At 54.7% G+C, this 13822-nt stretch overlaps 1 protein-coding gene across 3 annotated transcripts in view; it reads right to left on the bottom strand.

Annotated features, from left to right (window-relative positions):
* Positions 1-13822, bottom strand: part of GNB1 (G protein subunit beta 1) — a 66163-nt gene that overhangs the window by 31549 nt on the left and 20792 nt on the right. For all 3 annotated transcript variants that reach the window (XM_039876891.1, XM_039876890.1, XM_039876892.1), the window contains exon 2: positions 3512-3561. The gene's annotated coding sequence lies outside the window, so the exon portion shown is untranslated. The remainder of the gene's footprint in view (positions 1-3511; positions 3562-13822) is intronic.

Consider the following 13822-nt stretch of genomic DNA (forward strand, 5'->3'; position numbering starts at 1 on the left):
TCGACCTGAGCCACCTGGATCCCTAACTGCATGAGAATTAAAAGGCCATTTACGATTCACTCCCAGGTCACAGCTGTGACTTAGGTGCACTTGCTGTGTGATGTCACTGTGTCCTCACCACCCTCAAGAGGTCTTACCAACCATCCACATGGTAAACAAGAGGAAACGGAGTCACAACTCTCCAAGGTTCACAGTCACCAAGAGCAAAGCCACGAATGTGACACGGACTAGCTGCAGTTAGCCACACCAGGGCCCCAACACAGACCGTAACTGGCTGGTCACTGCCTGAGCCTGCCCGTGGCTCCGTCGGGACAAGCTCTTCAAGGACGACGCGGTGGATGTCAACACCTCAACGCTGCCCTCCGAGCTGCAGGCGCAGTCCTGTCTCTCCTACGGTGGCAGCTCCATCAGGGGCGAGAAGCCCGCACATCCCCGTCAGCGGAGGCCTCTGACCCCTGGTCTGGCTGCAGGGCATCGGCCTGGCTGAGCCGCTGGCCGGTCAGCCGCTGGCCCTGGCACCTTCCCATCGGCTCATCTCCCGACGCCTGCCACAGAGGGAATTTGTCATTTCCCAGAAGCCATATTAAATGAGTAAGAAAACCCCAGATTAACGATAATTTTAGTAATATGTGTATTTAATTCTACATATCGAAATGTAACCTCAACATGTAATCCACACAAACAATTGTAAATGAGGCGTTCTGCATTCATCTGTCACCTGCTTTTGAGATCTGGTGCGTATTTTAGCTCGATGTGGACTAGTCTCATTTCAAGTGCTCAACAGTCACACAGGGCTGGCAGCCACCAGATGCCACTGTGCTGAGCCCTCGCTAATCCCTTCATCGCACAGGGGACACTCCCCTGGGGGACGGTCACTTCAGTACCTTCCAGAAAGGGCGGAAACCGGGCTCTTCCCTGCACGACACGGAGCCGCTTCCCCACCTCAGACACTGAGGAAGGTGAGGCGGTCTCCCTGACTCTCTAACCTCCCTCCCTGTGTCACCTCACAAACCAGTCCACTTACCGACCAGGCAGGTGTCGGCAATTCAGGGCTGACAGCAGTCGTGACAGTGGCAGGTCGTGGAGCACCCGCCCGGTGGCTGCTCTGGGAAGGGGCTGGAAGGCCAGGGCGCCAATACTGGAGAATAAGCAGGAGTGTCCCCACTGGGGTCGCCTTGTCCTCTGGAGCCACAGGAAACATGACCCTCTCTCCCAAATGTAATGTGTTAGGAACCAGGACGCTACCGCTCTCGCCCCCGGTGCGTCTGACCTCGGTGGCTGCCGGCTCCTCCTGCTTCCCAGGCCGGGCACAGAACCCGGCACATAGCGGGTGACCACACGCAGGCAATAAATCCAGCCCCTTCAAGCCTGGGGAGGCCAAACAAGAAGTCCCCCTCCAGTTACTGCAGAGCCAAACCTCGGACCTAAGTGACAGTCTAAGAAATGAACGGCACACGCCCAGCAGGACGGCCTACGAGGGAATGGTGGCGGGGACTGGGACTCAGCGGCACGCGCGAGGCGGCAGCCCTCGAGTCGGGGGTTCTGCTCCCGACCGTACCCTGCATACTCCATCCGGTGGACCATCTTGGCTTCGACACTAACTTACTGGAAACCACGAAGAGCGCTGCGGGCTTTCCTGCAGAAGCCGCTCTCCTTGGCCTCTGCATGCCCAGGCCACCCCAGCAGAACCTGCTGGCCGGGGGGGCGGGCGCACACATCCAGGGTCCAGTCCCAACTCCCTCTCTGCCTTCGCTTTCCAGTGAAAGTGGTGACAGTTACCGTCCCCACTGCTGTGACACGCTGGGCAGCGGCACGGGCTCCGCCCAACCCAGAGCGACTGCCCGCTAAGTAGGGCTGGTTACCAAAGCACGAGGGGGTGTCCCCTCAAATGGCGTGGTGACAGTGAGGAAGTCACCTCCTCCTTTGCCTACCTAGTGGAGCAATTAAGCAAATGGCAACAGTGGCGACCAGTGTGATGCGGGGGGTGCAGCAGCCAGAGTGCAAGTAACACAATCAACACGTCTAAGGTGATATGTTCTCACCAACGTGCACACCTCGGAAACCCCGCCACTATTAAGATGATGAACGTATCCATCGCCCCAAGTCTCCTCCGGCCCCTCTAAGTCCCACCTCCACCCGGCGGCCACCGGTCTGCTTGCCATCGCTACGGAGACTTTGCCCGTTCTAGAAGCTCCCGTACGGGGGCTCGCACACGACGTGCTGTCTTGCGGTCCGGCTTCGTTCACGCAGCATGACTGTCCCGAGGTCACCCGTGTTGTTGCGTGGACAGTCGCCATGGGGACCAGTCGCCATGGGGACCCCTGCTTCATCTGTCCTGGGTAGACACCTCGCGGTGGAAGGGCTGGAGCACAGCCGGTGGGCACGTGCTTCGCGTTTGAGAAACGGCCGAGCTGTTTCCACCGTGGCTGCACCGTCTCGCCCCGTCTCGCCCCGTCCCCCGCACCCCGTGGGGCCCCGGAGCTGAGTCTGGCGCCCTCGCCAGCACATGGTGTGCTGGGCCTCCCCCGGTTCGGGCACTCTGGCACGCGGTGGCGGTGCCCGCGTGGATGTAGCGCGTTCCCGAGGTCAGCGAGTCCGGCCGCCTCTCACGCACACGTGCGCTGGCTGCAGGACACTCTGCTGAAGCATCTGCTCAGGGCGCCGGCCTCCTCCAGCGGCTGTCTCTCAGCGCTGAATCCCGAGAGCTGTTCACCCATTCTGGGTACAGGTCGCCTCCGAGACACGTCACTTACGAATCTTTTCTGCCAATCTGTGGCTTTTCATTCTCTAACAGTGTCTGAAGGAGAACGTTTTAATTCTGATGAAGTCCGAACTGTTCTCTTTTATGGACTGTGTCTTTGATGTCACAACTGATGAGTCTCTGCCTAACGCGCTAAGTCTCAATGACTTTCTCCATTTTCTTTTAGAGGTTTTCTAGGCTTAGGTTTTATATTTAGGTCTGTGGTTCTCTCTTTGTCAATCGTATCAAGTTCACCTTGGGTGTACGATACCCAACCGATCAAGCACCTGATTCATTCAATTTGGTGCTGCTTTTTGATTTATCCCAACTTACAAAGAAAGAGCTGCAAGAACAACGCGGAGAGCCGCACGCCGTCGCCCTGACGCTGGCGCACCTGCTTTTCCACCCCAGCACACAAACACGCCGGGGTTCGGATCCGCATCGCGTGGCCTCCGCCTGATCTGTACCAGCTGGCAGTCCAGCTAAGACTGAATCTGGAAAAAGGGCCCCCTGCTTTCTAATGAAAGAAGCTGGAGAAATACTGCTCTAATCTAGAATGCGAACCAGAACCAGTGGGACCCTAAGCCTTCCTGCTGACCCACTAGACAAAGCCTTTTAAGAAAACGCCCTACTCAGGATCCATTTGTTCTAAGAACCAACTGTGGGCTTGAAAAAGAAATGGGCGAAACCAGGTTATTAAAAAAAGAAACCCTAAAGAAATTTAAATATAGTACTTTAAAAAGTGATAAGGATTAATCGCATCAAAATTACCTTAAATTCAGAAGTGCTTCAGGTCTGGTCTCCAATGCACACAAAATTACCTGCAACAGACAGAGAACAGGATGTGTTTTAATTGCATTCAGGCTTCGAGGAACGACAGTCCGTCCACTTTAGGGAGCAGTAAACGCACCCCCTTTCCCATCACCCGGTCTAGTCCTAAATCATTTTACTTGGTACTTTGTATTAACCTAGCATTCAGTTCTTCGGTGTGAAAAGAAATCTAATCTCAATTTCTTTTCGAAAACTCTTTAGCGCCTCAGGGAAAATACCCTAAATTAAACCGAAAAGTATTGGAAGGAAGCGGTGTTTAGAATCCTGTTACTAGAAAAGTCACAGTAACAGTAAAAAAAAAAGCACCTCAGTTCAAAGAAGCTTCTGAGTAATCTGTTGCAGACTTCCCCTCAGACAAGGAGGGGACCTCATCTGAATCCCAAAAGCAAGCCCTGGCCAACACTGCCCGAGTGCCTGTGGGTGCCACCCCAGCCTGGGCCCAAGGTCCAGGAGGCGGTCACAGGGAGCCAGACGCCCCAGTGCTGCCCTCAACGCTCCTCCCACCACACGGCAGCCAGAACGAAAACATACTGAATTCTGGATTTCTTCTGCACTATCGCCTGTTTCTTTCTGGAAACTGAGTTTCAAAATGTCTAAGTATGTTTTCTAACCTCTCCAAGTTAAACTCTGAGTGCAGGGCCACTTGGGATGTTTCACAGGTTACCGCCTGCCTGCAGGCTGATGGACAAACCCCCCTGCACATTCTAGCCCAGAGGGCGCGTGACGTCTCAGGAAGTGGAAATGTCCCCTCATGGAACTGTGAATCCTAAGGCACTTATTTAACAAAACATTTTCCTTTGGCAATCACGCTACGCTGCACATGCTGCAAGCAAGCTCGGGCTTGTCCCGTGCTGCCGTGGGGCTGGGGCAAGCAGCCTCTCTGCCGCTGGACATTCAGTAGCACCCCTGCCCCAGCCGTGCCAACCCAAACTGTCTCCAGACACCACTACATGGCCCTGGGGGGCAACGTAAGGCCAGGCGGGATCTGCTCATTTAAAGTGATTGTCACAATTACTGCAATCTCCAAATACAAATCCTTTCAGGTATTTTCCACATGAAGAGAAGAGACAGGTGGAAAAATAAAGATCGTATGAAAGATGTATCATGGTTTGCTCGAATTCAAATGCCCAGATTGCCTTGTGGCTCAGAAGGCCACCGGAGTGTCCCCGCCCCCTAGCTCCTACATGGTGGGAGAGAGAGTGCTGAGGGCGCCACCGAACCCGCCACGGCCAGGATTCTCTCGCGGGGGTGTCCGGACGCACCTCTGCCTGAAAAGACCCAAGGGGGGGCTCTCCTCCTGACTGCCCTGTGCAGGGGACAAAACCACTGTCCCAGGCGGCAGCACACCAATATGACCTTGAAACAGGAGCCACCCCCCGGAAGAGCAGGGACTGGGGTGCAACAAAAGCACAGCCATCGCTGTTGCCACTGCAGAGGGCCAGGGGCTGACAACGAGGTGGCTGCACCTGGCTGCGGGCGCCTGGAGGGGCGGCCGGAGAGGCCACTCTGGGTATGGAGGAAGGCGGCCCGGTTCCTCTGAAGCCAGCCCCGGGGGCAGCCGCTCCACAGCTCGATTTTCTCTAGTTAATCTTTTTAGTAGCAGCAACCCGTAAGGGAAGTTACAGGATAAGGAAAGATACAAACATAAAATCCAAGAAAAAGGTTGAACAGTTTATAGACCCACTTTTAGTTAAAATTTTAAATGTGTGTAAAATAAAATTCGAACCATAGATTAAAAAAAAATAGAAATGTATCATCACTTTCACAGGCAAACCCAACACTGTCAGCATCCCGACCCCTCTCCCACCCGACGACACCGACAACAGAGGCGCCCTCCGCCTGCGGAAGGCAGGAAGGAGCACTGTGGTCCAGCCGTCTCCTCTCATCCTCTGGCAGCTCAGCCCCAGGCTTCCAGAACATGCCCCTGCCCCTGAGCCTGTGTCAGGCCTCCTTTGGTCTTTGAAGTCTATCTGATATAACGTCGTCACTTACTGACGCGACGAGTCCAAGCCCCGGAACCCCCATTCACTCAACACACTGCCAACGCCTGGAACGTCAGCCGCCACGCTGGATGCTGAAGGTGCGGGGGTCTCACGCCCGGCGGGGAAAGCATGGAAAATTATCCCACAATGCAGAGCGAAGAAAGAGAGGGGGCTCTACCCCTACAAACGAAACTAAGCAAATCCAAGGAAGCTAGTTTCACACGGGCCTGTGCTTCAGGTGAAGTGCCGGCCAGCCGTGCACGGGTCCCCTCGCGCCACAGGCCGAAGCTGGAACAGGCCACAGGCCCGGGGGAGGGGGGAGCTGAGTCAGAGCACCGCTGCCCTGCATCTCAGTCAGAGCAGAGAGGCCTCCTGACAACAGAGGGCGGGAGCTGGGCTGGACTCTGAGCCCTTCTCAGCAACGCGGGGTACCAGGGTTCACTCTAACGGGTGTCCGACAGCCCAGGTGGTCTGCTCCCGCCCCCTAGCATCTGCCCCCTCAGAGCGGAGTCCCCAAGACGGAGTTACGACATCAAAGGCTAGGTGGCTTAAGACCCTTGATTAAACCAGTGCTCGGAGCCTATGCTCTGACGCTGTTGAGTTCATTCAGCAATGTTAAACACGACTGAGACAGGCTCCTCCGTACACAGACACGCTGCCACATCGTGAAGGTTTAAGTACCAAAGACTAGACGCCCCCAAGACACCCCTGGAGAACACCTTACCAGCCGCGTTCCAAGTTCAAACAAAGCAAAGGCGCACCTGCACCGCCAGAGCCCCGGACGGGACACACGCCGCTGCGCCGTCGCCGATCGCCACATGGAGGCCCCGGCCCCGGCCCAGACGGACCGAGGGCAGATATACAGCAGCGTCCCGCCCCGTGTGTAGTCACAGGTGTGTCACAGGCTTTACGGTGTTTAACCATAGCCCTACAGGGACTGTGCACGTGACGCATGGACCACCTGACCTTTACCAGCCCTGACAGAGGCCACGCCAGGCACATGACCAACCCTGCGAGCTCTGCAGGGAGGACTGGGAGCCGGTGAGAGACGAGGTACACGGCCCGCTGCTGAGTCATTCTCCAGGACCAAGATGTCTGGAACAAGCAGGGAGCGTGCCGATAACGTGAAGGCGAGCCCCTAGCCAGATTTACGGCCATCTGAGGGTAAAAAGGAAGAACTAGAATAGAACGTATCTCATTGGAAAAAAAAGGAACACAAACATACACAGTAAATAATAAGTAAAACAAAGAAACCAGAGAAAAAGTAAAACTTTTTACAAAAGAATGTAAAACAGATGCAGGAAGAATGACAGATTTAGAAAACCACGTGTGGGGGCTCTAAAGTGGGGGCTCTGGAGTGTGGGCTCTGGAGTGTGGGGCCCTGAGTGTGAGGCTCTGGAGTGTGGGGCTCTAGACAAAGCAGGCAAAGATCAACGGACGCTCAAGTCAGTGGGTGAGAGTACGTCAAGTTTCGATATCGGCAAAGGCCTGAAAGTAGCACTCACAGACTATTTCTTCATTATGAAAAAGAAAGGATGTGACAATCAAGAGATCCGACATCACTGCAGTCAGTGATCGAACTCGTCGTCACCAAGAACAAACCCGCGTCAGGCACCTCAGGCTCAGCGGAGCGGGAAGTCCAGGGCACCCAGGGAGCATTTCTGACAAAAACGTTTTGGCTGAATCCAATCTTGAGGCAACGTAAAAATCCAGAATGTAAAACATTACAAGGTATTGGCCTGAACTTGTCAAAAATGTCAACGTCATGACGGAGGAGAAAAGGTGGAAAGTCTGCTCAAGACGCAGGAAGCCTAAGCGACCTGATAACCAAATCTCCAACACTTGAGCTCAGACCCGGAATTTAAAAATACGGGCACAAAAATGTTTAGGGGGAAACTGAAGAAATTTAATCGTGGACTTGGACTGGGCGATACTGCATCAATAGTAAAGTTCTGGGGCGCGCCGGTACCGTGGGGCGCGTGTGAAGGGGCACCCTTGCTCAGAGGACACGAGGCTGTGGCTGTGAAGACGGAAGGATCAGGACATCTTCGTCACTGAAAAGCCTCACCATCGAGCGCAGAGAGAAATAAAGAAAATGTGGCCCCAAAGTTACAAATTACTACATTTTGGTGCACAGTGCAGAATGTTCACTGACCTACTCTTTCGGTTTCTGTAGCTTCAAGAAGTTACTCAAAATTAAAAGCTGGGGGAGGAAAATACCAAAATCAATAAAGTGCAAATATAAATCTTTTAAAAACATGCCTTTGATGGGATGACCTGAAGTTAAAGTCAGAGGAAATTACTGTACCTTTAATTACTTCTCGACTTTTCCACTGACCAATACGGTAAAAAGCTTCTTCAGCAGGCTGGAAAACTTGGCACAATAAAATGGTCACGTATTTGTACGAGTATTGCTATTTCAGTTTTTTTCAAAATCCAAAATGACATGATGAATACATTTCGGTTTTTAAGAGTGTACTTTTATAAATAAACGGATTACTATTTCGTTTTTAATGTTCGTATTTCACTTCTGTTTTAAGTGTTTAAATATTATTTTTCCCAGCGTGGCGACAGGCTTGCCCACAGAGATGAGCAGGTCTCACGGTGCGTGACCTTTCCCGAGGCCCAGCTTTCGGTTTCACTGCCTGTCTCCACCGTGTCTGTTTCTGAGTCCATGGATGTCGTCGTCGTCTTCCTCCTGCCCGCTGTGAAGTCAGCGAGCCCTTCCAGTTCCTGAGGCGGCAGCGCAGCCCAGCGAGGCCTCGCCTTCTGCAGTGAGCACGGAGTCTGCGGATCCCCCCGCCGGCGCTGCTTTCGCTTTCATTCAAATGAAAATATTTTCAAATTTCCATTGCGATGTCATCTTTGACTTGTTTAATTCCCAAATATTTGGGCATTTCCCATTTAGTGTTTTCTACCTAACGCGCTGTGATCACAGTGACTTTTCGGGCCCGTCCGAAGCTCCGGTCGGCTTCCGCTCCGGGTCGGCATCCTTGACTCTCACCTCTGGGCGACAGATCACTCACTCTGTGTATCTCTAATACCTTGCAGAGGACCAGAGAGAACGACAGAAACCAGAGGAAACGTCTCGCCGCCCCGGGCCTCGGCCGGGCTGCGCGGGGTCTCCCACCCTCGGCGCGCTGGAGGCTGCGAACTCCTCCGACGGGAGGCTGCCTCCCTCCACCTTCTCGACGTCAGGGTATCTTCCCCAAAGACGACGGGCCAAGGAAGAAGCGCGCGCCTCTCCCAGACACAAGGCAAAGAAGCCGCCCGGCTCCTGCGCGGCCCAGACCCACGCGAAGACGAGCGCGGCTCCGCAGGACCGGCCCTCGCTTTTCTGGCCCAAGGCGGACGCCCGGGCTGTCCCCTGCATGCTAGACTGCAGCCCGGTCCTGGGTCGGGGACTCGTCTGGCCCTGCAAGCTACAGAAAGTCTCCGTCACCCCGTCCCCAGCCGGCTGGGGCTCTGCATGTACCGCTGTCCCCGGTGCCACGCTGAAGGCCTGTACCCGTCGCCTGCCCCGTAGAACACTGCCTGCAGGGTTCCCATGTCACAGCACACAGTGACCCCACACAGTGCTACCCTGAGAACCTCCTGTCCATACCGGGACCAAGGTCGCCTGCTACATGCAAAGGTGTGTGGGGCATAGGACAGGCACACCCCAACACTTTGGGTTGACCCTAATTGCTAATAAATTTCTCAATGTATTGAGTTGTTTTTTAAATTATCCTGCAAATATTCCTTGTGTTTGTTAAATAAATCTTTTAAACACTTGACTATGGTTTTACACACAAGACACAGTGAATCCGTGGGGCAAGTTTTGCTGGAAATCGTTCATTTTTTGCAGAAGGCTGGTAACAATGCGACGTGCCCTGAAAAGCTCCCTCCGACTTTCTCCCCACGCCTACCATGCACCTGAGCCCCAGCCCCTCAGTGAGCGCGCCCTGGGTACACCCCTTCTGCTAGGGACCACGCAACTGGCATGCTCTACGCCACCAAATCAGATTTCAGAGTACAGCTGAAAAATACACAGCTCGAAATCTTTTTAACCAGCAATAAAATTTATCAAGCACTGCTATGTGCCAGATGCTACGCTGCTGAGTCCCGTGTACGCATCAACCAATTAATCCCTCAGTCACCTGTAGGGTATGTACTGTTACCACCACCCCTTGTAATTTTAATTCTGTAAAATTACAGAAGACACTTGAGGCGAAGAAAGGTCAGTAACTAGCTCAAAGTTCTGTGAAGAGTGAGAGGCAGAGCTAGGTCACAGCCGGCGACTCGAGTCCAGCCGGGGCTGACGATGACACCACACTCACTCTCATTTAGAAACAAGGAGCCTGTGGACGTTTTCAAAAACAAAGAAAATCAGACAAAAATTAAGATTTGTCCCTTTGCTCGTACTTCTTCCCCTGCCCTGCCCTGCCCTCCCCTCTGCCAGGAAACGTCACTCGACCCTCAGAGCCAGAGCTTTGAGGGTCGAGTGACTCGTCCTCACGGGGCTGCCCTGATGCCCCCCCCACCTAACCGCGCTGCCCCGCTCTCCAGATCCACCTGTCCTGTGCCATCGGGCTGTCCCCCAGGACTGTGCCTGTCCCACTGGGCTGTCCCTCGGGACTGTGCCTGTCCCGCCGGGCCGTACCCCCGTGCCTGTCCCCCAGGGCTGCCTGTGCCTGTCCCCCAGGGCCATGCCTGGCCTTAACTGCCGCTGTGCACATTTCTTTTCCTGGCGGTGGGGGGTGAAGCTGCTCAGCTTACAGAGCAGCTATTCTAAGAGCTGCCCCCACTGTCCCTCCTCCAAACCCCCGTCTCGGGAATGTCCACTGACTCCCGGCAGCATGTGCAGACTGCACAACCCCGTGTCCAACTCGCCCAGTCGCTGCCGACCCGACCAGGGTGGGCACCCAGCGCAAGTCAGACCAAACGAGCGCCAGCCCCCGTCACGTGGACACTGAGACCGTGAGTGGGGCAAGCTCTCCGCGTCTGCAGGGGACACGTGAGCTGGAAGGCTGCGGCTGGCCGGCCCTCACGGTGTGGGCTGAGCACAGAGGGAAGGGCGACACGGACTGAGGGGAGCGCTCCCTGCTGTCCTCGGCCCGCCCTTCCCAGGCGCCCTGCGCTCAGGTGCTCAGAATCCATCCATCCTTCCTGCTTTCCTTCAACCTGGAGCTTCAGTTGGTTTGTTTCTTGCAATCAAATCACTCTAAGGAAATGACCTGCGTGCCACATCACCCCCGCCCTGCACCTATTCCCTAGGTGCCTGCAAATAAGGACGTGGCTTCCCCGTCAATGGCTTCTCCAGCGGTTTCTGCTGGGGAACTCCCAAATTCCAGCCCGTCCTGTCTGCCAAGCTCGAGTGGCTGCCTCCAGTTCCATACCCACGTCTCCCACTGGGGCTGTGGCCACACCCGATGGCCCCCTCCCCACCAACCCCCACTCCCGCTGGCTTAGGGGACGCTGCTCTTCTGCAGGTCTCCCTCCTCCCGGTCACGCCCTTCCCCCAACTGCACCCCAAGTCCTAGGGCCCCAGACACCGCAGGGCCCCCAGGGCTCAACCCCTCCCAACACCGAGGGCCACCACACCACCCTCCTCAAAGACAGACCCAAGAGCCCCTTCCCACCCGGGCACCACCCAGTTCCCTCCAGTGCCCGTCCTCCGCCCGCTGCGCCGGCCAGCTCCCCCGTGCCCAGCCCACTGACTACCCCTCCGACCCCGCCGCCACGACCCGCGGGGTGCCTCGCCCCCGAGTTTATCTTCCTGAATTCTGAGTCTTCAATACCCCTCCTGCGAAAGGAAACCACCTTTGTGGCCTCACCTGATTTTAAGCCCCGCTTCCCACCACGTTCCCAGGAGCCCCCACCCTCTGGGACTCTCGTCCCTGAGGCCTGAGGATGGCAAACACAGCACACGAGCACTCCGGGCGACGCTGCTGCTCGCCGCCAGATGGGGACCGAGACCCCGGACACTGGTCTGTTAGACAGAAACCCCGGGAACGTGAATGTGCTTTTGCCTCGACAGAAATATTCTCCCATTATTAAGAAAAAGGACATGCCTTCCAATCTCATGAGCTGGAGACGCGAGTGTCATATTTCCTGCAAAAGCTGCACTGGAAGTGTCCCCACAACTCCCGTATGACGGGGATGGGAAAGAGGCGGGAACGCGCGATTCGGAGCCGCGCAGCGCTCGGCACAGCTCGGCGGGGCTCCGCACTCAGGACGCGGTCACGGCTGGAAAAGCGGCGGGGCGTGGGGGGGCCCTCCGTGCCAGGGACGGGCGCCCCGCCGAAGCGCACGTCGCCACGCGACACAGCAGCACTCAAACGGGACGCACATTCTGGACTGGTGATGAGACGTTTAACAACAAAATGGCCTCGACACCTGGGTTCGCGTCTGTGAGGCTTCTTTCACGCACCCGACGAATGTTACCAAGCGTCTGTCGTGCCCGGCCCGGAAGTGCAGGGGGCTCCGCGACGAGACCCCGTCAGGGACAGCACTGGCTGGTGCGGGAAGGCCAGGCAGACAACGTAAGCACTGAACTGTGACACACCAGGTGCTGCCCAGCGTTAAGGACAAAAACCGGGTGCGAAGTTTAGATGAGGGGCCGGAGGTCTTTTATAAAAGGTGCAAGAGAAGTCACACGACCCAGCCTAACTGAAGGCCCTGAGGACAGTCCTGCGAGGGAAAAGCGTCTGACCTGCTTAAACCGAACACTGATAAATCCCGCCACTTCTTACCCTCTGGATGTGACGGGAAGTTACTAACTCCATTTTCTCCGTTCCTGGATACTTAATCCAACTGCTAGCCCTTGCTTAAATGAAACCGTGTTGGTATAAAAAAAGCTGTGGTTGAAAAAGAAAGTGGGGAGAACGGGGCCCCAGCAAAGCAGCAGAAAAGAAACACCAAAAATCTGCTTGAAGGAGGCCCTACACGTTGCCTGTTAGCTCCAGACTTCCCTTCCTAAGCCTTAAGCAAGAACTACTCAAGTAAGATGAAATTCCTGATCAAAGAATCACGTCACAGGAATTCGCCAAGAAGCTTACTGAATATAAGAAACCAGGCTGCATTGACCCAAATTCTATCGCGGTTATTAATTAGGAACGATTACAAAGCAAACGAAGCGAACACTCGTCCCCCGGCAGGACGGCAGACGCGAGGCCGCCGAGGCCCCTGGGTCCGCTGCCCCGTGAGGAGAGCGGATCTCGGAGGGAAGCGTGGCTGCGGCAGGAGACCCGGGGGACATAACGAGAAGACACCCGGAGAGGACCCCCGGAGCTCAGGAGAGGGCCCGCAGCCACCTCACTCTCCACCCTGTCTTAGTGCAGGGGGCTGGCACAACGCGGCATCCCGACTCTTTGACATTTGTTTATGTTTTTCTTTAATGAGCGTTTTTTTCCTCCTCCCGACCCTACCTAACGTAGTAATTACCAATCTGGTGATGCGCTGGGATGATCGAGAATGTAAATTTTGACAGCAGCCGATTTTTCTTCTAAAGCCCAAAACAGCATTAATTCAGAAAGAATAGGAAAGAGGCTCATGTAACTGTGGAACCTTCTGAGTGATGTATTTGGAACACAGTGACACAGTGAAGACGTTCAGGGAAGTCAAGCTACATGGACAGCATATTCTGATTTTTAATCACTTCCTATATTTTCACTGGATAAATAAACTCATTTTCTAATTATCTGTCTCAGAGTCTTGTTTGCCAATGCAAAACCTTAAAAGAAAACAAATTTAATATTAACAACTGCATGTTTGGAGAAATGGTTAATTTTAGAAATGAAAAATAAAATGACTCCTGATTCCCCTCAGCTCTGCCCCCACACAAAAGCTTAACTGTTCTAGTCAAGGTGCTTCTGTTTGCCAAGGAGAGAAAATCCCACTGGGAACTGGAGAGACTGGACAGGTCCAAGGACAGGAAGCATGTCATCCCCACTGGAAATGACAAAGCGGAAACAGGAACCAGAGCCCAGCCTGGGCTGGCTCTCGGGGACCTGTTTTCCTGGGTGCACTTCCTCTACTCCTCTGCCATGCTCGCTCTTAGCCAACTCGCCATCCTGTGCATGGTCCAAACTCACCTATAATTCTATATACAACGTATACCATCCAGGGTCAATGGTGTCTCTGTTTCTAGAAAGAATCCTGCACCAGCTCCCCGGCTCACTGTCCTCAGGCCAGGTGGCCTGTCAGCTGTGACAAAGGAGAGGACGAACTATGGGTGGGGCCTGCCGCAGGGACTGTGCGTGGGAACCCTAAATGGGAACACGGGCAG

This window comes from Pteropus medius, unplaced genomic scaffold (genome assembly GCF_902729225.1).
Source record: "Pteropus medius unplaced genomic scaffold, Ma_sr-lr_union100, whole genome shotgun sequence".
NCBI classification, from domain to species: domain Eukaryota; kingdom Metazoa; phylum Chordata; class Mammalia; order Chiroptera; family Pteropodidae; genus Pteropus; species Pteropus medius.